We start from the raw sequence: 24,766 nt of genomic DNA, 5'->3' as shown, positions 1-24,766 counted from the left end.
AAGTCCTTTGCTGTCTCTGACAGAATTACAATGTCATCGGCAAACCTCAAAGTTTTTATTCTTCTCCATGGATTTTAATACCTACTCCGAATTTTTCTTTTGTTTCCTTCACTGCTTGCTCAATATACAGATTGAATAACATCGGGGAGAGGCTACAACCCTGTCTTATTCCCTTCCCAACCACTGCTTCCCTTTCATGTCCCTCGATTCTTATAACTGCCATCTGGTTTCGGTACAAATTGTAAATAGCCTTTCGCTCTCTGTATTTTATCCCTGCCCTCTACATACTCCTTCCACATTTCTGCTTTCCCTTCTTTGCTTAGAACTGGGTTTCCATCTGAGCTCTTGATGTTCATACAAGTGGTTCTCTTAATTTTCCTGTAGGCCGTATCTATCTTACCCCTCGTGAGATAAGCCTCTACATCCTTACATTTGTCCTCTAGCCATCCCTGCTTAGCCATTTTGCACTTCCTGTAGATGTCATTTTTGAGACGTTTGTATTCCTTTTTGCCTGCTTCATTTACTGCATTTTTATATTTTCTCCTTTCATCAATTAAATTCAATATTTCTTCTGTTACCCAAGCATTTCTACTAGCCCTCGTCTTTTTACCTACTTGATCCTCTTCTGCCTTCACTACTTCATCCCTCAAAGCTACCCATTCTTCTTCTACTGTATTTCTTTCCCCCATTCCTGTCAATTGTTTCCTTATGCTCTCCCTGAAACTCTATACAGCCTCTGGTTCTTTCAGTTTATCCCGGTCCCATGTCCTTAAATTCCCACCTTTTTGCAGTTTCTTCAGTTTTAATCTACAGGTATAACCAATATATTATGGTCAGAGTCCACATCTGCCCCTGGAAATGTCTTACAATTTAAAACCTGGTTCCTAAATCTCTGGCTTACCATTATATAATCTATCTGATACCTCTTAGTATCTCCAGGGTTCTTCCAGTATACAACCTTCTTTCATGATTCTTAAACCATACAATGCCTGAAAAAAAATTCATGCACCTGGCAAGACGACCTCAATTTTGATCCGATGATGGCGTATGGCACTTGGGGATAGTAGTTGTAGTGTTAATGGCTTCGACGTCGTCCACCAGCAAATAGCATAGTGGCGCAGCCACCAGAACGCCATCTGTGTCTTCCCGTTAATAGGAAGTGCTGACAGTGAGAAGGCTCAGTGTGGTGCAAACGGGGGAAGCAATCAGGCAATCGTGCTACAGAGCATGCTTCTTACATCCAACTGAAGGAGTTTGGAAGAGGTCAGATTGTGGTCTTCCAAGTGGCGGAGTGGTCCCTTCGGATAATTACCACCCAAGCTGGACGTGCTGCGTCAGCTGTGCAACGGTTAGCATCAGTGGTCACGTAAACATTTTCACACACACCCGTCGACGAGGTTCTGGAAGTCCACACAGCACAAACGCCCGCCAGGAGCGTCGTATTGCAAGGGCAGAAGTTGGCTCGTACAGCTATCACAGCCGAGATAAGAGGGCTTGTGAGTCCAGGCATGTCAACACAAATTGTTGCGAACCAGTTATTAGCAGTGGGACTACGAGCACGCCCACATCTAGCCCATCTTCCATTCACGCCACCGCTATGACGTGTGCACGACTCGACTGATGCCGTCAGAGGATCACTTCGGAGATGGAATGCCGCGCCGTGGTCTTCAGCGATGAAAGCACATTCTGCCTGCATGCATAAGACGGTCGTTTGCGCGTATGATGCAGACCTGGTGAGTACATTCGTCCGAGACACACTGGACTTGAGCCTCTGATGTTTCTGAGGGGAACGCTAAACAACGGGATAACGCTCTCCCACACACTGCGCGCAGAAGTCAACGTTCTCTGCAAGACGTGCAGCAACTTATCTGGCCAACACTGTCTCCAAACTTGCGTCCAATCAAGCACGTGTGGTATATGATGGAACTAGAGGTGACCTGTGCGACTCTTCAACCAATAACTCTTACATTGTTAAGTAAGCTTGTCGAACAGGCGTGGTAATAATGCATCACAGAAGAGTATTCACCATCTGCACGATCGACGGGATGCCAGAGTCAAAGCTTGCATTGTCGCCTGCGGAGGCTATACCACATACTGATATGGGTGTTTCAGCGTGGGTCGATACCTGGTACCTCAGAACCGCTCCTGCTATTGATCTGTAAATGTAATCATTTTAGGTACTTACTGCACACTGTTGCAGCAATAAATCTTGAGTGAATTGGAAACCTCTAAAAGGGGGTACTAATTTTTTTCCGGCAATGTATTTACGTTTTTCACTTGAGTTACCCTTGTAGAAGGGGGACTTTTAAAGCCATCAAAAGGTCGCAGTAGTCTTCTTCTCTGAAGCCTTGCCTTTTATCTACCACGTAGTTAATGTACAAGTGGCCACTGTAACAGTACTGTGCACAATTCGCCAATCCTGGATACATAAGGTTTATCATCTGTATCATGAAAAATTTAATCTCAAAGTCCGTAACACAAAAATCTCTCGTGAGTTTGTTAGTCACCTCATCATGGGGCTATAAAGACAGGCTATATGTTCCCATAGGTTACTACAAAGACACGCAGGAAATGTGAAAGCAGTTAGTTTTCTACAAGGACTGGCTGCGAATTTACGTAAAGTCACACTCTATAACTGCCTTTATGGGAGTGATTAAAAAACGGTTTTGCAGACACATCAATTGAAACTTCCTAGTATCGCCCCAGATATGGCTAATACATGGTGGCGCAGGGGACCGGGAAATTTTGAACGTTACAGTTGGCAGCACTGTAGCGCCGGCAGATGTTCGAAACTTTGCACAATTGATGTGAACACATTGCCATTTAGTAATCATGGAGGATTGGACTGGTGCGGAACGTGCAGTAGCTGTGAGAGAGTCGTACAAAAATGGTGATAGTGCGACTACCGCGCAGAGAACATTTCGACAGCATTACAAGCTTGGACGTCATGGACGAGTCCCATCTGCACATGCGATTACAACGTGGGTGCGTAATTTTGAAGAAACAGGATCTGCCTTGAAAAAGAAACCTCCAGGTGGCATTCCAACGGTACGTACCCCAGAGAACATTGCAGCTGCTGGAGCTGCAATCGAGAGAAGTCCTCGCCGCTCCGTTCGACAGCATGCGTCTTCCCTAGGGATTAAGCGACGAAGCTTACAAAGAATACTGCACAAATTAGACTTCCATCCCTATAAGTTGCAGATTGTGCAACACTTACATGAACGAGACTCAGCGTCACGTATGCAGTTTAGTAGCCAGATATTGGCTAAAATCAACGAGGACGCGAATTTCCTTGGTAACTTATGGATATCAGACGAAGCCCATATCCACCTGAACGGATTCGTGAACAAACAGAATTTTCGTTCTTGGGCACAGAACAATTCTTGTGAGTTTCACCAGCGACCACTAAATAGCGCCAAGGTTCACAAAATGGTGCGCTGTATCATGTCATGGTGTTATCGGCCCTTATTTTTTTCAACGTGAGGATGGTAGTGCAGTGACAGTAACATCCGCTAGATATGTTGAAATGCTTCAAACATTCTTTACACCGAGAGTGTACGAGCTTAATCTTAAAGTCGAAAACGTGTGGTTTCAGCAGGACTGAGCCACGTCACACACTGCTCGACAATCGATGGCAGCAGTTCGTCAATTGTTTGGAAGACGCTTTATTTCACGTAACGGTGACATTGCGGCCTGCGAGATCCCCTGATCTTAGTGTGTGCGACTTCTTCCTGTGGGGATATCTTAACGGCAAGGTGTACCGTACACGTCTTGCAACAATCCATGAACTGAAGGAGAACACTGAAAACGAAATCACTGCCATTCCCCAAGATTTGCTACAACGCGCATTCCAGAGTTTTCATAACAGGCTGTTAGAGTGTGAACGCCGAATGGGAGCACATCTTTCCGATGTCATCTCTAAAAAGTAAAGAGACACTTTTGGACATTTTGATTGTAAAGACATACTGAATAATGGCATACTGAATACATTCACTTTCGTTAATAACTTACTAGTTTTATGATTTATTCATGGAAATGACGTTATTTCGAAATTTCTCGTTTCCCTGCGCCACCCTGTATCTCACTCTAAAAATCATCACAGCCATTAATCTGAACACTACCTCCGCAATCAGGCAAGAGTTCGCTATTTTAGTCAAAACTTCTTGTTCAAATCAGGAAACAGAACAGCGTTCTGAGACGCAGCAAAGGCCAACTAACACATCGAAGTGAAGAGTTACAGTGAACAGATTTGAAATCGGAAAACGAATTGACGAGGTATTCTAAGAGAGTGAACCTTATACATTCCAAGTATGTACGAACAACAACAACTTACGCTTGTATAACACTTAGCTGAAAGTTCCGTTGGTGCCTGGCAGAACACAACGAAATTAAGTAGGAAAGACTTCCTAATGCTCTACAAAATCATACTTACATAGTCACTAACCGACTTTCGGCTTCCAAGGCCATCGTCAGGTGACAAATCAATGTCGCAAACTCAGAAAAAATATCGTTCTACGTACATAGAGGTTGTTTATAAAAGTGGTACAAAAGAATCCAAAAATAATGACATGCAGAGTGTTTACACAGTAAACAATTACATTGTTATGTCACACAGGAATAGTTACAGCTAACAAAAATAGGATAAATATGGGCTTTTATGTGAGGATATACTTAAAAACCGATCAAAAATAAAGTCGAATTTGCTATTTTAATCTAATACTTTTATAATTAAAACTTAATTTAACAGAAGGCATCAAACGAAACCGAATTTGATCATTTAATATTAACAATGGGACTGTGATACTCGTCGTTACCGATTTCATCCAAGTTTACGGTAAATGCAAGTTTTGGCAAGAAATGAGAGCTACAGAAGTGGAAACTCCAGATATACGAGCGTTTAGAAAAATAGCATTTTTGGCGCGATTCGGGTGAGGCATAAGCTATTTATGTTGGCACAGTATCCAGGTTGCAGTTGGCGCAGGAGAAAGAGTTAAAAACATTAATCCGAGAAGTCGTGGGATCGAGTCCGTCGGGAGAAAACTTTTTATTATTTTTCATTTTCAGGTTTTTCTACTTTGTACTTATTAATATGTTCATAAAAGGTATGAAAAGAAAAGGCAAAGGAAAATTTATGACTGTAAATAAATATGTAAGAAACAATTGTACTTACAGCGTGTGTGAGGACTCTGCAAATAAGTTTCCAAGACGGGATTGTAATTAAAACATCCCATAAGACAGGTAAGTCGAGAATTCTCATTCATCGACGTCAATTGATATGCTCTTTTTAACGTCATGTACAATAAAATATTTTCGTTCGTATGACCTGTTTCCAGGTTGCCAGTACTAATAGACCGTACCGTGGAGCATCAAGGCGTAGTAGTAGTGCTCGAGAAATGACAGGCTACGAGCAAAGTAACTCACTCGTATAAAGCGCAATATGCTATAATTCTTTCTGAAAAAATGTTGAGAAGTCTACGTATGCATATAAGCGAATTCTAACTTTTCGGCAGGCTGTTCAAAAAATGGTGGCTGCGTTTGTGGCAAAATGAAAGTATCTCGTCATTATTACATAAAAATTTGTGCAACTTATAACAACCTTACATTGTAGCGGCCTGTCACTTCTGGACAATAAAGTCTGGTGTCAGAAGCCCCTGGCTGGCAACTGGTGCCAGCAGACTGGACTTCAACATACCATGCAGTAATGTCACACGGCGAGATGAGTGAAGAGACTATTAATTTTTTGGTTGTCTTCCTCTTTTCGTGTGTAGAGAACAAGGGGTATATACTGGAGATTCACTGGAATTTTAACGTTACTTCATTTCAGTTACCAGAACCAGCTTATCTTACTAAGTTCCGTGCTAATATTACGGAGCAATACTTGCAAGCTGTGACGTGTAATCAGTGTAATTTGCTTCGTCATTCTGCGTCATGTACTGAGTCAGCGTCAGTAATTTCTTTGTTTTCGTAAGTGTGAACAAGTGGATAGACAATGCACGGTGTTGAGGTGGCTCATGATGATTTGTAGGTTTTAACTGGTATATTGTAGTGTTTAAGCTATTGTTGATTGATGTTCTGTTTTGCTTAGTGTGTATTGAAGATTAGGGCTCTGCACTGAGAGAGACTAAAATATAGAGTGTTACTGAGCAAGAGTTGCTTAACAAGGAAGCACAATTAAGGGTGGATATAACAGGCTTACTTGGGAAGCTTGCAGCTAGGGATGAACAACTGGCATTAGCTGAACGATCTAGTCCTCTAGTAAATCCAGCCACTGCAATCTTGATCTCGCCATTCTCTGGATAATCGACTCAGGATACAGTGTCTTTCTTGGATAACCTACGGTTAGCAGCTAAGGCCGGAGATTGTCCACAGGACCAATTACTCGAAATAGCAAAATTATGTTCAATATGGGAAGCAAAAATCTGTCATGTGTCAAGAAGCGCTAAAAATGCACAGACGTTTAAGGAGTTGGAGAAACACCCACTGTAAAGGCATAAGAAAAAAGATCAGCACGAGATTTTTCCGTGAGCTTTTGAGTAGTGCAATGAAGAAGCACAGTGAGTTGGTGGAAAATTTTACTGACAGAATACTGTGCTTGCTGTGTGTGGATGCAGGAGGAGCTGGCTGCAGTTCGGGAAAATCTGAATGTGCTTTTGGCTACAGTCAATCACCTTCAGGCTGCTGCCTCGGGTTGTAGCGGTGACGGGGAATCCGGTGCATCGCATGGGACACCTCAGATGTCACTTGTTTCGGCCAAGGGTTCTGTTTCCAAGGCACATCCTTGTGCACCCGCCGCAGTGGATCTAACCTAACAGCAGGGTGAGTGGCTGGTGGTAACGCATACGCATTCACGTCGCTCGAGGTGGAGGGCCAATGTGGAGACTGGTCACCTGGTCTTGCCCATTCATCCTGTGAGTGGACAGGGATTATTGAAAGCCAGATTGTGTTGAGCTAAAAAATGTTATGTGTCAGTTTAGTTATGATCAGAATAAGTAAAGAGAAAACTGTCTGAGTACGTTGAGTTTTATTCAACTGTTTCTGTATCAAATGACGTTAGAGTTTTTCCAGCACTGTCATTCATAATTTTTCTGAGGGGACGTTTCAAACTTTAATCCTTACCCAACTATTAAATCCAACTGGTATTTACCCATCCTACCAGGTCTAAAAGAACCCACCCCATCTCCCCGAGCCAGGGCTCCATTATTCTCCACTCCTCTCCCCCCATATCCTAGGCCTTGGTCCGGAATGGCCTCCCTCTTCACTCTCCAGAATTTCTCCTCCAAACATTCGCCCACACAAACATCCTCTTACACACTACCCCAACTGCTACATTCCCATGATATCCCTCTTCCAGGCACTCTAGGCCATCTATGTATCTACTTTAATCGATCAGCACACTGGCTTTCGACTTTATTTTTTTATTTGTGCAACTGACCCTCTGTCTTTTATCTTTTGCAAAACTTTCATTTGCCATTTCGCCTGTGTCGATCTTTTAATTAATCAACAAATTTACCTTTATATTTTACCTTTTACCTTTGCGTTGAAATTTTCAGTTTTACACAGAATTGGCTTTTCACACAATAAGTTCTCTTAAGTACGAGGGTCAGTCAAAAAGTAATGCCTCCTATTTTTTTTCTACGTTTAATTGTCAGGAAATTTAAATGCAATTACATAGGTTGAAAACCACAACATTGAGGATCATTTTGTCATTTTTCAATGTAATCTCCGCCCATCTCTACAGTTTTGGTCCATCTTTGAACAAGGGCATGTATCCCAGCACGGTAAAAATCACAGCTCTGCTTCCTAAGCCATTGACGCACGGATGTTTTGACGGCCTCCTCATCTTCAAAATGAATCCCACGATGAGCTTCTTTTAGTGGCCCGAACAGATGGAAGTCTGATGGTGCCAGGTCAGGGCTGTATTGGGGATGAGGCAAAACTTCCCATCCAATTTTGACAATCTCGTCAGAGGTGTGACGACTGGTGTGTGGTCTTGCATTGTCATGCAAAAGACGAACATCTGCCATTGATTTTGTTGGGCGAACTCGCAGAAGACGTGCTTTAAGTTTTTTGAGGGTTGTGACGTATTGAACAGAATTTATTGTGAATCCCTGCTCCAAACAATCAACCAGAATCACACCCTCTGTATCCCAGAAAACTGTTGCCATAACTTTCCCTGCCGATCGCACAGTTTTGAATTTTTTCTTCCTCGGCGAGCTTGTGTGACGCCACTCCATTGACTGCCTCTTTGATTCGGGTTCAAAAAAATGCACCCATGTTTCGTCCCCGGTCACAATTTTTTTCAGAAACTCATCTCCCTCCAAACGGAAGCGCTGCAAGTGTTGGGAGGCTATTGTTTTCCTTGCCTCTTTATTCTGATCGGTTAACATTCTTGGAACACACCGTGCACAAACTTTTGAGTACCCCAATTGTTTAATAATCGTGATCACACTGCCTTTACTAAGAGAAATAATGCGACACACTTCATCTGCAGTCACCCGACGGTCACCACGAATGATGTCATCAACTTGCTGAATGTTGTGTGGAGTCACTGCACTCACTGGCCTGCCGCTCCGCTTTTCGTCAGTCAACGGTGTTTGCCCTTCAGCTTCCTTACAACGACGAACCCATCGTCTAACAGTGCTGACATCCACTGTCACAACACCATACACCTTCTTCAGTGTTTCATGAATGCGTATGGGCGTTTCACCTTCTGCATTCAAGAATTCAATCACACAACGCTGTCTCAAACGAACATCGATGTCGCCCATCTTACAAACTTCTGCTGTGCTGCCACCTGTTGACACAGAAAGTTACTACTGCAGTGGATTGCAGAAGAAGGTTTGAGGAATGGCGCCAAATTCAAATTTTTCACTTCACTTAATTTTTTTAAGTAGAAAAAAAATGGGAGGCATTACTTTTTGACCGACCCTCGTAATTCAGTCGTTCTTATTTTTCAGTGTTTCGTAGAAACGCTTTAATTGTCTTGAGCAATGGAAACCAGTGCTCAGCTTCTGATGTCGAGACAGAAATCGTGATTCGCAGTTTTAAAATTTTGACAGTTTTTCCGAAAGCATCTACAATCAACAAAAGAAACAGAACTACGCAGAAAACTACTCTCAACTCGGGCGTAGCACAGAACACGTGAAACTCTCCCTTCAACATTCCTTTCTCTTGAAGTGAATGTGTGTCAGTAATTTCAAAACATTTGTCTGGAAAATTTGTTATGTGTTTTTCAAACTGATTTGCGTCAAATAAGCTGATTGCAATGAGGTGTCATATCTTTTTTTTAAATCCTCAACAATCTGTGGTTCCTTTGTGGCAAGCGTTGCTTCGTCATGTTCAAAACTAATCTCTTTAATTCAAATGTTTGCATTGCCGCTTTAAAGTTCTGGATGTCTTGTTTTGTTTTAGTCGGTTGACTTATCTTCTTTTAAAAGTGATAAACATACGTCCGCATGAGTCATTACCTTATAGAAAAATGAGAGCCGAACAGTCTATGTCTGTACGAGCCAGCTTCCTCTATAGTACAAGTTAGTTTTATGCTCTCAGTTTTCCAATGGCTTCCATTACAGCAATAAGGTCTTCCCTGTTTATAATCATCCTTTACCGCTCGTAAATGATAATTCCGTATCATGACAGACACATGGGGCAAGCTTTTCTGAAAAATGCTAAACAAAACTTTTGATCTCTGAAAAGATCTCTTTGAAAAGATGGATGAAACACCTGAAAGATGTGCAAAAAATATGTGGGCTTTGCGATTAACAAAAAAAATGGTTCAAATGGCTCTGAGCACTATGCGACTTAACTTCTGAGGTCATCAGTCGCCTAGAACTTAGAACTAATTAAACCTAACTAACCTAAGGACATCACACACATACATGCCCAAGGCAGGATTCGAATCTGCGACCGTAGTGGTCACGCGGTTCCAGACTGAAGCGCCTAGAACCGCACTTGCGATTAACAGACGCTGCTACAGACATAATAAAATTGAACTGGTGCGCATAACAATGGATGCAGTTGGCATATGGGTATTTGTCTTTAATTAATTTCTGCACCCCATTTGACCTCCCACTCATAACGTTTCTTCTTCTTCTGGTTACTATCCGTTCCAGATGTTGGCAGACATCTTGGAAGTGCTTTTCCTGTCACTTGCTGCTCTAAATAGCTCTGTAGATGTTCTAGAGGTCCATTTTCTTATGTTCTTAAGCCACGATATTCTTCTCCGGCCAACGCTTCTCTTCTCTGGTATTTTTCCTTGCAGGATGGTCTGGAGGAGGTGTATCTGTTGTTGTTTCGCATTATGTGTCCCAGGTACTGGACCTTTCTTGCTTTCACAGTGGTCAGTACATTTTTCTCTATCTTCATTCTTCGTAGGACCTCGACATTTGTCACATGTGCTGTCCACAGTATTCTTAACATTCTCCTGTACAGCCACATCTCAAAAGCCTCCAGCCGCTTACCCAACGATTCTGTCAGAGTCATTGTTTCAACACCATAGAAGAGGGCGGAAAATACGAAGCAGCTTAGAAGTCTGATCTTCGTCCTCATTGCTAAGTCATGATTCTTGAAGACAGCCCAGGCTTTTCCAAATAGAGTTCTCACCTCATCAGAAAGATCCCACTGGTCATTTATTGTAGTGCCAAGGTAGGTGTTTTTATGTACTTGCTCTATGTGACTTTGGCCTATCTCAACGTGACATACAGGGACTCTCTTTTTACTGCTTGTCATTGTTTTCGTTTATTGAGAGTTGACATATGACCATATTCAGAGCTTTTTTGTGCAAGCCTATCGACAAGGTGCTGCAAACTATCCTCACTATCAGAAAATATTACTGTGTCGTCAGCATATCGGATGTTGTTGATATATTTTCCGTTTAAGAGCATTCCCATCTCTGCTTCATCAAGAGCTTCCTTAAAGATGTGTTCTGAATAGATGTTGAAAATCAGTGGGCATAATATACAAACCTGCCTTACACCTCGTAGAATATCTATGTCTTCCGTATTTTCTCTGTCCAGCCTCACAGAGCCGACTGGTTCCAATATAGGTTCACAATTATACGTAGGTCTTTGTCATCCAAACCAATGCTCCTTAAAATGCCAACAATCTTCTGGTGTTTTACTCTGTCGAAAACCTTCTCATAATCAATAAAGCAGGCATAAATGTCGCAATTCACGTCTCTGCACGTTTGAAATAGTACCTGGATACTAAATAATGCTTAGCGCATGCCAAATGCATTTCTGAAACCAAATTGTGTAGAAGAAATTTGCTCTTCACAGATCTTGTAAATTCTTCGGTGAATGACCCTCAGACAGATCTTTAGCAGGTGACTCTTGCGGCTGATGGTCCTGAATTCACCACAAGTCTTAGCTCTGGGCTTTTTGGGCAATGCAATAAATTCGGATTTAAGCCATTCCAGCGGAATGTTACCCGAGTCGTAGACGTCATTGAATATTTCAGTCAACAATTTTAAATTATCCTCACAGAGCAGATTGAGAACTTCGGTATTCACATTGTCCGGACCAGGTGATTTACCATCTTTCATTCCATTTATCGCAGCCTGTACTTCTTCCAATAGAATTCTAGGTCCTGTTTTACGATATATTTGAGGAAGTTCTGGTCGGTGGTTATTAAAAGAGTTGTTCTATGTATGTCTACCATGTTTCTTTCAGCTCATCTAGTCCACCTATTATTTTTGCTTCGTTATTCACCAACGTTTGCCCCGTCCTAACTCTGAGCTACTATAATAGCTTTACTCGGTCAACTATAGTTAAGAGTTCAATTTCTTTCAGAATATTCTATGATACAGTATAAGCATTCTGACTTTTGGATTGACAAAGTTCCCAAATGTTTCAACACGTTTTCCCTCAAAGGTATGACGCATAACAGTAACAATTTAATTCTCAAGACATCAGTGAATATTGCAACACTATCTCCAACATGCATTGCAGTAGTTCGATCTGAACAGTCTTAGAAACGCCTTTGAACACTGATACTTGACTAAGATGAACTTGTTCTTTAACCAGTTCCACACGGAACTTAATAAGCTCACGAAGCCCCTCCCCTCCCTTCCCCTCCCTCTCTTTCTTTGGGGGGAGAGCATAAGATTTATCTGTTATGAAATATACGAATTTTGAAATAATGCCTCTTAGTTTCAAAGTCTAACGACATAGTTACATTCAGATTATATAAAGCCATTTATAATGATATTTAAATCTATTGTCTCTGAATTCGATTTAGTTCATCACTAACTGTGTTTCCAAATGCGTTAACATAAACTTGCAGAAATATTGTAACTTCGCTTTACAGGTAATTAGAGCCTGGAATGTATTCTAACACTGTCGCTAGATGACAGAGTCGTGCTCCTGTGTAGGTTCTTCTCTTTAGTGTTCACTGACGGGCGGAACTTAACGCTCTTGAGTTGAGTAATCTTGACTCTATGCCTGCCATAAGAACCGTGTAAAAACAGATAACCTAGCCTTTACGCACAGGTTATGAGCACAGACGGTGTCAATCTGGAGCTGGCTCCAAGCTTGAGAAAACCACCGGGAGAATTCGCGCGACTTAACAAACCTCTTCAAATTAGAGAGCACGTACTTAGGTACAATGTTTTATATGAAATTCTTATAGACAACTGTTACCTGTTTTTCGCACAAGTGGTGCCACGGCACAGCGTAGCGGTACTACTTCAAAAGCCGCCCCTGCACATCACGTTGCTCTGTGAGAGGAAGCATTGTACACGTACAAGGGTAAGTGGTACCCATAAATGTAGACAGTTTTGGCGCTAATGAAGTGAAGGTGACCAAGGGGTTTCTGGTAGCTAATCTGGATCCTCTATGACGATGATTAGGAAATCATACTGATTCCGCCACTAAAACCGTGTTACCGATATCTTAGAAGGTACATCATCCAGCAGAAACAGAAAGAGTGGCAAATGGAGTCGTTACTAGTGTTTGAAGATTTATTTTTTTCCTAGATACTGGTTGCCAGCAACACCTGTAATACAATATCGAATTCCTTTCAGAACCAATGTATCATAGACTGTATCATTTAACTTAGTATTCGGAGCCAGTTACAAAGATTTTATCAACCAGCAGGTAGCACATGGAATAATAGGGGCCACTATGGCAGTGGTGCAGAAGAAGTCACCAGATGTAACTAAAAAAATATAGATTCTGCAGTGACTACAAACACCTTAACAGTAAGAGAATATCATACGTGTACCCTATACTGAATATCAAGGAGGCTGCTGACAACATGGCACAGTGCAATTATTTCTCTATGATGGAACAAAGAGCAGGTTCCATTAGCTGGAGATCTTGCCTGAAGACCGATCGAAGTCAGTGTTCAAGGAACCCTGGAATCGTTATCTGTATAAAAGGACAACATTTCGGTTTAAAAAAATGCGCCAGCAACCTTTTTTGGGGATGAGATATTAGGAAGTCTAAAATCTCAGCAATGTGTGGTATATATCAGTGATATAATTGGGGTATGGCAAGCGTATACTGTTGTTATGAGAGGTAATCGAAAGTTTACATGTGGCACATTTCATCTACATCTGCATGATTACTCTGAAATTCACAGTTAAGTGCCTGGCAGAGGGTCCTTCGAACCACCTTCAAGTTATTCTCTGCCATTCTACTCTTGAACAGCGTGTGGGAAAAACGAACACTTAAATCTTACTGTGGAAGCTCTGATTTCTCTTAGTTTATTGTGATTATCATTTCTCCCTATGCATGTGAGCATTAACAAAATATTTTCGTGTTCGGAGGAGAAAGTTGGTCATTGAAATTTCACTAGGAGATCCTGCCGCAACGAAAAACGAATTTGTTTTAATGACTGCCACCCTAATTCATGTATCATACCCATGGCACTCTCTCCCCTATTTCACCATAATACAAGACGAGATGTCTTGCTTTAAACTTTCTTGATATTCTCCGTATACCCTATTTGATGCAGATTCCACATGGTGCAGCAGTACTTCAGAAGATGACAGGCAAGTGTAGTATAGGCAATGTATTTAGTGACCTCTTGCATTTTCTAAGCGTGCTGCCGATAAATCACAGTCTTGGTTCATTTTTCCGCAAAATTATCTTTGTGATTTTTCCAATTTAAATTATTTGTAATTTTAGTCCCTGTGTACTTAGCTGAATTCACAGCCTTAAGATTTGTATGATTTGATGTGTAATCAATATTCAGTGGGTTCCATTTAGCAGTTATGTGGATGGCTTCACATTTTCAATATTTAGAGTCAATTTCCATTTTCTGCAATACACAGATATCTTGCCTACATCATTTTGCAATTGGTTTTGACCATCTAATGACTTTACAAGATGGTAAATGACAGCAACATCTTCAGAAAACTACGAGAGCTGCTCAAATTATCTCCTAAATCATTTATACAGATCACGAACAGCAGGGGGAATGCCAGATATTACTTCTGTCTTACTCGATGAATTTCTGTCAGTTACAACAAAGTGTGGCCTTTCTGGTAGAAAATCATGACTCCAGTCGCACATTTAAAACGATACTCCATAGGCATGCAACTTGATTAGAACTCTCTTGTGAGGAACAGTGTCAAAAGCCTTCTGGAAATTTTAAAATGTGAAGTCAGATTGACATCCCCTGGCAACAGCATTCATTACTTTGTGAGAATAATGTTTCACTTTTGAATCTGTTTTGTGTATTTGTCAATAAATCTTTTTTTCTGTAATTCATGATCTTCGAACATAGTATATGTTCCAAAATCCTATTGTTAATCGCCTTTAGTGGCATGGGTCTGTAATTCAGCGGTTTACTCCTATTTGTATCGGTGTGATCTGCGTAACTTTCCAGTATTTCGACTAGTGAGCGGCTGTATATGACTACTAAGTATGGAGTTATTGTGTCAGCATACTTTGAAAGGAACCTAACTGGTATACAATACGGAGAAGGGGCCTTGCCTTTATTAAGTGATTTAAGCGTTTAAGTGATTTGATTCCAGTACTGAGAAGCGTCATTTTACTTTGGAGGAAGTTGCATGCTTGGGCATGTAATTAGTAGTGAGAGGGTTAAGACAGACCCAAGGTTGATGCAGCCAATGAAGGGTTTCCAATTCCTAGGAACAGTATAAAATTACTATCATTTTGGGATTCAGCAAATTATTGTAGGAGATTCATAAAAGGGCTGGCAGACGTGGAGTGACTTACACAATTCTTAAAGAAAGACATAAAGTTTGAGTGAGCAAAGGAATGCCAGGCTGCATTAGTCTTTCCTGGAATACAAGAACGAGGTTTACTCTCATGTCATGCTTCCAGTTGGGCGTTTGGCTGTATTTTGAGTCAAGGGATAGACAGTACAAAACACCTTCTAACAACTGCTCCATGACAGAACAGGAAATGCTCATTGTGATATATGGGATTACGTATTTTCACCGTTGTTTATATGGGAGGAAAGCAACCATAAAGCTCTTAAATGGCTGCTGGAGCTAAAGGGCTCTTCTAGAAGGCTTACAAGATGGGCGCTAAAACTGAGCAAGTTCGAATATGAAGTTGTGCATAAACCTGATAAGGAACACAGAAACAGAGACGATTTAACTAGAAATGTAGTGATAATACAGACCCTCTCACAGCCTTTCACAATGGCAAGTGGCTCAACGTACTGATGTTGACTGCAAACTGTACACAACACTGCCACAATTTGACAGCCTGTTATGTAAGACAACGTTGGGGCCATATGTCATGGCTAAACTGAAGGAAGAAGTTCTGTGAGAGATACATGATCATCTGCTTTCTGGGTATGGAAAGCATAAAACAACGAATAAGACAATGTGGTTCACTATTAGCCGAAAACGAGAAGAGGAGATGTGGGCCAGTGCATAAGAAATTGTACGCAATATCCACAATAAGCAGCCACGAGCCATGAGCTAGTACCATTGCAACTGTTGTCAGAGGCATCAAACCCTTTCTAATGTTTGGATTTGATATCTTGGGACTATTTAACTGGACTGCTGCAGGAAATATTTTGTATTAGCAACTATTTATCACTTTTCTTGGTACATGGAAATGTTCACCATTCCTAATCAGCAAGCAGCAACAGTGGCAGAAGCATTGGTCAACAGGTGGTTACTGAGATTTGGTGTGCCAAAAACCATAATTGCAGATCAATGGAAGAACTTCATGTTTGATCTTGTATCATATTTTTGTTGCGGTCTTCAGTCCAGAGATTGGTTTGATGCAGCTCTCCATGCTACTCTATTGTGTGCAAGTTTCTTCATCTCCGAGTACCTACTGCAACCTACATCCTCCATGTCGTGGTCTCCCTCTGCGATTTTTACCCTCCCTCCTTCTCCAGTATTATATTAGTGATCCCTTGATGCCTCAGAATGTGTCCTAACAACTGACCACTTCTTCTAGTCAAGTTGTACCACAAATTCCTCTTCTCCCCAATTCTGTTCAGCACATCCTCATGAGTTATGTGATCTACCCATCTAATCTTCAGCATTCTTCTGTAACACCACATCTCTAAAGCTTCTATTCTCTTCTTGCCTAAACTATTTGTCATCCATGTTTCACTTCCATAATGGCTACACTCCATACAAATACATTCAGAAAAGACTTCCTGACCTTTAATCTATACTCGATGTTAACAAATTTCTCTTTTTCAGAAACGCTTTCCTTTCCATTGGCAGTCTACATTTTATATCCTCTCTACTTCTAATAGCACAACTATGGCATTTGCTACAGGTTTGGAAATTAAGAACTAGTCAACTGCAGCTGGAAACTAATGGTAGGATAGAGAATGTGCATTGTACTGTTGGTAAGATGTTGAGTCCCTATATAAACTCACATCATAACGACTGGGACAAATATTTATCATTTGTTGTGGTTGAATAAAATTCGAAGGTTGATACTAATGCTAAGCTATTAGTTTATGGAAGGAAGATGCCGTATCTTTGCCAGTCCAAACCCCGCAGGGATGGTGAGTCCATTAAGCATTTTGTCAAAACATTTAGGGATGTATGTTAGTGTGTTAGGGGGAAACACCAAAATCTAGCACGCCAAGAGCAGATGAGGAATCATATGGTGAAACGACCATATCAGATAACTCTGGAAACATTGGCGCAAGTATAGTCATCTACCAGGTGGAAAGTGGGGAGGAGGGGGGGGGGGGAGGGTGTAGTAGGAAGAAATGTGAGTGTAAGAACACTATATGACCTGTGAATGTAATTCCATATGGATTGAGGTTTAGGGTGTAGGAGAAGATATTTAGCGTTTTGTATTGTCTTTTGTACAATGAAGAGGTTAAGTAGAATCATAATGTGTAATAGGTTGCTGTTGTGTAAATGACATTGGTTGGGTAGCAGAACTTGGTTGTGAAAGTGTTGTTATTTTGACCCTGATGTATATTCTTCATTTAATTGTTTCTTTCTGTGTTTACTGGATGGAATGCCTATCCAAATGGGACTGGGGAGGGGGAATGATGGCACCTCCCTGTTCCCAGGATGCCATATGCATGGAGTAGAGATGTGAGGAACCCTAGTCATGATGGCACTTCGCTTCACCAGAAGTGGTGTGGGGCACTGCAGTACAATGGTTGGCGAGCAGAGTGATTTTTGTTAAACAACAGGATGTGATTCTCATCAGCCATTGAAGAACACAGGAACTAACTTTAAATGCATGGAAGATGCTAAATGAGAAGATGGGGTTGGAAGACGTATTTATGGGGCGATGGCAGAAGGCAGAAAGCAAGGAGATGTTTTAAAGAGAAGTGGGTGAGAACAGTAAGTTTCATATGACCTACAAGCAGATACAGGAGCAGATTCGCAGATAGTGGAAGAGGTTCTGCATACCTCGCAATGATGCAAGAAAGGTTGGTTGTATGCTGTAGGGAGGATATTAAAAACGATATTCAGGACTGCGCACTTTGAAGATGTCTGGGAGCTAAATAGGACAATGGTAAGTGCACAGGACATGGCAAGAGGTAATAAAGTAGCTGTTGAAGGCACACTACACAGTAATTTGTAGCAACGAGTATTGAATAATAAATCCATATTATAAAATTTGACTACAGAGATGACACAATTTGTAAAGACAGTGGTGGATGTGGTGACCTGAAACTGGGACTTACACAGCACCAGGTGGATGCATTGGACATAAAGTTAATATTTGCAAGGCTTATACAATCATCAGCTCAAAGCATGTGCTATCTGTGAATAGCAGTGTCTGGTTTACAAGATGCCACTCTCCATGCTGTGCATGGGCAAATGAATCCTGCACAGCTAGCACTGGACCAGTTCTGTTAGACTTTACAAAAGTTGCAGAGGGTGATGCCACCAGGATTGTTACTCACTGCAGAGCCAGACAAGTAGAATCTACCATTGTATTACTGCATAGCAACAACTGAGGCTAAGATGGACCAGCTGCACCATTTTGAGGTGATCTGATATCTGATTTCCAGTAGTCACACAGAGTTTGTGTTTCACTGCTTAACCTTACTATTGAATGTGGGGGACGGTAAGGGAGTTTGTACAGATTAAAACAGAGAAAGTATTGCTGATCTCAGAGAATGGTGATAGCCACACAGTGATGTCATTGGGAGAACTTAAGCACTGTCAGATGGTTACAAGTTGGCTGACCAGGGTAACTGAGACTGGCGAAATCCAGGTGTACTTTGGTAAGATGGTCAAAAAGGGCTGTCCACATGACATCCTAGAGCTGCGACCCTACATCCAGCAAGTGGAGCCACTCTGGGTTTAGTCAACGAACAGGACCACAGAGGTGGTACTTAACTCCTATGAGCAAGGGAGGTCACATGTGCTAAGCGACTGCAACTGCACGGCAGTGGATTGATAATTAACAGAGCAGACTGCGACATTACAGGGTCAACATTTCACCTGTCAGCTGCTGTAAGAGGAGAGACCAAATTAAACTTTAGGCAGCCACAGTTACACTCCCTAGATAAGCTCTAGAGGTACTCCCAATGCACAATTTTACATTAGATCCTGACCTAAGGAGTTCAATGATAGTGTTTTGCTTTCTAGCTATGTTTTCATAATCCATCAGAGACATTTCAGCCCTCGTAAACTACCCAGTATGACTGTTGATGATGTGATTGTGAAGTGGAAACATGAAGAAACAACGACAACTAAGCCAGGACCAGGTAGATCTCATGTACTCACGGGCAGCAACTGTCAAGCACTGCAGAGGCCAGTTGAAAAAAAAGTCGCATGCAGTCAGCAGAAGGAATCACTCATGAGTTTAAAAGTGATACCAGGAGTCCAGCTACCACAATGACTGTGTGTAGCGAGTTTAAAAGAATGGGTACACTGGTCCAGCAGCTTCTCATAAGCTACACATTTCTGTAGTCAATGCTAAGAGATGCTTGAGATCGTGTAAAGAACAAATCCACTGGAGTGATGAATTATGCTATACACTGACGCAATCTGATGGAAGGTTTGTGTTTGGTGAATGCCTAAAGGACATTCCCTACCATCATACATAATCCCAGCATTGAAATACAGAGGAGGTGGTGTTGTAGTATGGAGGTATTTTCCATGACTAGGATGCAATCCACTTTTTACACTTTAAAAAAAACTTTAAATGCAGAAGAATATGAACACATTACAGCATTGCATACTGTATACAGTAGAGGAAGAGTTTGGAGACGATGATTGTTGCCAGACGGTGAGGCTGTGCTGTTCTAGGCAGTTGAGTCTGGAATTGCGTGACCGCTACGGTCGCAGGTTAGAATCCCACCTCGGGCATGGATGTGTGTGATGTCCTTAGGTTAGTTAGATTTAAGTAGTTAAGTCCCATAGTACTCAGAGCCGTTTGATTCATTTTTGATGATTGCTTGTATCAGCATAGCAGTGAACTCTGTCATAAAGGAGCATCTGTAAGCCAATGATTTGTGGACAATAACATTCTTGAAATGGATTGTTCTTCTCAGAGTTCTGACGTGAACCCAGCAAAACATCTTTGGGGTGAGTTTTAATGTTGGCTTTGTTCCCGACCACTGGATCAGACATTGCTACCTTCTCTGGTTTCGGTTACTGAGAAGGAATGGGTTGCCATTCCTCAATCATCTCACCTAAAATTTCTCCAGTAGAAAATTGGAAATTTGTGGTAGGGTCTTATGGAAACAAACTGCTGAGGTCGTCGATCCATAAGGTTACACACTACTTACTCGAACTTAAAGTAACCTACGCTAAGGACGACACACATAACCATGCCCAACGGAGGACTAGAACCTCCAGCAGGGGAAGCCGTGCGGATCGTGACAGGACGCCTCAGACTGCTTGGCTACTCTGTGCGGCCTCTCCAGTAGAGTTCAAGCCGTCATAAAGGTGAATGGCGGACTAATATTAATGTCGATTAATCTAGGTCTCTAGGTACTTCTGGTCAGATAGTGTATGTAGCTGAGGTCATGGGTTGTGTGTACGATGCTATAGAACATAATACCTCACTTTCTGAACTTTTCCAGTTGACAGCCTACTGAAACGCTCATTATCAGTTGATGTTCCCCCATTTCTGCAGTGCTTGTACCAGTTATGAGTCGGTGTCTGGCCCAAAACCTTGTCTCCAAAAGTTTGCTTCAGTGTTTAGTGAGTTTCTGCAGAGGCATTTCAAATTTAAGACAAAATTCAATTACGTATGCTAAGGATTATATTATAGACCCCCAAGACCTGTGGTGCATGAATTACGACAAGAAATATTTTTTTTTAATACCATGAAAAAATAGCATTTTAGAGCAATTTTAGAATTGCAGCCTATAGAATTGCAGGCACAATTTAAGGTTTAATACGTAATTGCAATAAATATTACTATACAATTTATGATGTAATTAACTGGCGAGGATTTTAATGATTACAGTAGTCAACGTGTTTTTTGAACACACTTTGAATAACTACGTGTTTACAAATAAGGAATAAATGATCATCTCCATGCGAAAACCAGTATTTCAGTTTTTGTAAATGTGATGTAATAACTGTGATCAAATGTGTTCTTTAGGCATACATAAGATAGCAAAACGAATGCATTAGTAAACCACATTTACCTATAATTAATTATAATATAATATATTGCCAAACAGACAGTGTTAAAATGATAGTTTTCAATTAACTTACTGAGTAATGCTATTTGTGCCTAAACTTCATACAGATGAAGCTAATTACGAGCGTTGGAATTTAAATACGGTATACTACGCCTTCCACATCGTTGTCAACGGGTTCTACACAACGCCGGTGACCACTTGGAAGAACAGTAACAAGTGCAAACATGTAACTCTTTTGTATCGGTTGTGAATAAATAGTTTCCACTATTTAAGTTCCAACCCTCGCATAATTTCTTCGTATCTCACTTGTCTTAAATGTCATTTTCAGTACTGAGTGAAGGCAAAACATTGAGCCTGTCTTCTAACATGGAGGGTCAAAGGCCTGTTTTTGATCAACTTTAAGTCTGAAACTGACCTTTTCCACTGCTTTTTGTGATCATAAGAGACAGACACATTCTTAGAGTGACACCAAAATTAGGAAAAAATCTTTGACATTTGATGGGTTGTGGTTTTGATGAAATGAGGTACGAGGAAATCAATTTTCCACAGGATTCAGTTCACTTCAATACTTCAAACTACCAAAATTCCGTTAAACATTTTTCTAAAGGATCTGGTAGATTTTGCCAACTGAAATGACATGCGTCTGACGAAGTGCGACTGGAATTTAATAATTTTATACTAGGGAATGCGGGTTTTGAGCGGTGAATGCTGACTTAATTCTTGTCATCTGTACACTGAGAACTTGAGCTAAATGAGCCCAATCAAAGCAATTACATCTACATCTACATCTTTTACAACTGCAAAGGGGCCCCCACCAAAGAATAAAGACAAATACATTTTGATTTTACATTTCTATGGTGTGTGTCTGTAGGCTTCACCTTATATAAACCAAAAAGGAGCCTTTTATCCAGTTCTTAAATGTCCGAGGGATGTCGACTGGCTGTCATAGTATCCTCTGCCATATGGTGTCATGTGAATGTGATATGGAGGGGCTTGTGGTAAGCGCACTGCTCTTCCAGCTGGGATGCTGAGGTACCAGACCTTGCAGCTACTACTTCTGTCAAGTACCTCCTCATATGCACCCCACATAGCTTGCACATAAATACGACCCTTGACGTGCTGCTCTTTCAGGTTAGCTACCGCAAACTCGCAAAAAGAAGTTACAGAACTGCTTTCCAGAACGACCCCCAAGATATGCAAATTCAGAAGACTCAAATTAGTGACACATTCGTCGACTTGCGTAATTGATTTATCTTAAACGTATGAGTGATCGTTACTTGCAATAGTATAAAAACGGACTTGTATATTTTAGGGAAGTAAGGAAATGTTTTGGAAGTCAACTGGACGACACGGCCAGCGAACCAAATGCTCGGAAGGCTAGGCGCTCCTCTGCATTTCTTCTGCAGTGGGGCCACCACGAGCGGTGGAGGTCATACAATGGCTAAGGGCTGGCAGAGCCTTCTCTGACACCCTGTACCGCGTGAATTCCACAACAGGGATGGCTTCCTGTAGGAACCACTTGCGAGAACGTTTTATGAGATGGAGTGAGGAGAAACCTTAGCAGAAAGTGGTGTTGTCTGCCAATGTAGCCATGACTTTCGGTACAGACACTGGAGATTGCTATCGGAAAGGTGAAAAAAAAGCCCCCAGACTTTGAAAGCCGTGGTATGCTGATGAATGTGCGGTTCTTACACAAAACCTTTGTTTAATAACTTAAGAAGAATGGACGTTGGATCATCTGGAACTTTCCCCAGAGTGATTGAGAGCATGGCAGGGGCGAAAGGAAGTTCCTTTCAAATGGCTCTGAGCACTATGGGACTTAACAGTTATGGTCATCAGCCCCTATAACTTAGAACTACTTAAACCTAAGTAACCGAAAGACATCACACAACACCCAGCCATCACGAGGCAGAGAAAATCCTTGACCCCTCCGGGAATCGAACCCGGGAACCCGGGCGTGGGAAGCGAGAACGCTACCGCACGACCACGAGATGCGGGCGGAAGTTCCTTTATTGGCTGATGAAAGAGGCATGAGCGAGGAACGAGTTTGTTCGCAGAAAACTGTTAGAAGTGTTTCACTGGTTAACCAAGTTAAAAATAAGCATAGTTCATGGAAGGGAACCTGCACTTTCTGAGATGCATCTTTAGCGGTCGGAGTTCACAAGAAACAGGATACAGCCAATCAGGTCTGCCGTTACACAGTAAAATCAGAATTCATCTTGCCCTCGGCTTGCAGAGCTTCCCTGCATAACTTCTACTTAGATCTCCATTACAGACCTCCAACTTATGGCGGCAACTTACAAGGAAGGCCACTGGCGCTGCCGCAGATTGAGACTGCAGTATTTCTGCCACCAACAGCCACCACATGTTGAGATCGAGTCAGTTCAACATCATATGTAGGGAAAGTCAAGTAAGTTTACAATTTTAACATCTTGGAGCTTCACTCTAATGAGATAACTTGCAAGTTATGAAACGTTTGCTCCCATATCCTATAACAGGTATGATGTGCTGTCTTCCATAATTCTGTATGTTGCCTTCCTTTACTAACTCATTTCATGACAATCACTCAGTGCTCAGGTGATTTATTTTCAGTTTCCTCCAGCCCTCATGTCACATTAACAGATTTGCGTTCACACAGGCTGTCTTATGTAAGTAGTTATCGAGAGTCACGCCTCGCCCTACACCTCTTTCAACAAGGAAAACGATATGGGGAAGTGGTAATGGAAGAACTGTATCTGCGAATCACATTATTGACAAGGCCAAAAAGAAAAAAAATACTCCACGACTGAGCTAGAGGCGCTCGCCAAAATTTGGGCTTTCAGTAAATTCAGGCACTTTTTGGCAGGGAGAACAAGGTTTATATAGATCATAAGGTCCTCTAGTTCCTAATGGCTGCGAAGATGGAGCATGGGCGATTCTTACATTGGGCAACTTATTTACGAGAATTTCAGATTTGCGTAGTACATATCTCAGGGAAGGAGAATATGGTAACTGATGCACAATTCAGAGAACCAACTGGTTCAATGAGGCTAGACAATAAGATCAAGCAATCTCATTTTAACATGCTGTATAAAAAGAAGAGAAACTTCAATAATGCCCTCAGAGGTGTGCTAGGGAAACCCGGAAGACAGCAAGACAAGGACTTAGCACTGTAAAGGGAAGTGGAAAGATTGATCACCTGCCAATATTAGGTAGTTTTATATGGTGAGGAAGGATGTTTTGTTGATATGAACGAATCCTGAAGAGAGCAACTGGTTGGTCTGCATACCGGATGAAGCAATAAGTAAATTCATTTGGTACACACACCTGAGCCATGCACTTTTTGGGCCACGAAAATGTCACACAAAGATGAGAGAATCAATTTACTTCAAGAATAAGTACAGGCAAAATAGGGAGCTTTTAAGTGTATGCACTCCCTGTCAGAAGGCTAAACCTACAACCTCAACCAATCGAGCACCTATGTTCCCAAAAATGTGCAAGCGAGTACGAGACAATGCTGCAAAGGACCTGTTCCAACCTTGAACAAAAGTTATCGCTGCATCCTTGTGATTGTAGACCCGATCTCAAAGTCTGTAGTATTCATTCCCTTAAAGGAAGCTTCTAGACGCACAATAGCCAGCACATTCAATAATCACATCCATAAGACAGGAAAAGTAGAATTAATTTTGTTGGGCAATGGACCTCAGTTCAGGTTAGAGATGTGGACATATTTTATTCAGCAGTAGGGAACCAGGAC

At 41.6% G+C, this 24,766-nt stretch overlaps 1 long non-coding RNA gene across 1 annotated transcript in view; it reads left to right on the top strand.

Annotated features, from left to right (window-relative positions):
• Positions 1–24,766, top strand: part of LOC126269762 (uncharacterized) — a 64,341-nt gene that overhangs the window by 22,914 nt on the left and 16,661 nt on the right. Inside the window, exon 2 of the long non-coding RNA XR_007549137.1 lies at positions 23,306–23,440. This is a non-coding gene — a long non-coding RNA (uncharacterized LOC126269762). The remainder of the gene's footprint in view (positions 1–23,305; positions 23,441–24,766) is intronic.

This window comes from Schistocerca gregaria, chromosome 1 (assembly GCF_023897955.1).
Source record: "Schistocerca gregaria isolate iqSchGreg1 chromosome 1, iqSchGreg1.2, whole genome shotgun sequence".
Taxonomy (NCBI): domain Eukaryota; kingdom Metazoa; phylum Arthropoda; class Insecta; order Orthoptera; family Acrididae; genus Schistocerca; species Schistocerca gregaria.
The sequence above is the reverse complement of the archived record's forward strand: the minus strand, read 5'-3'. Positions and strand labels throughout refer to the sequence as shown.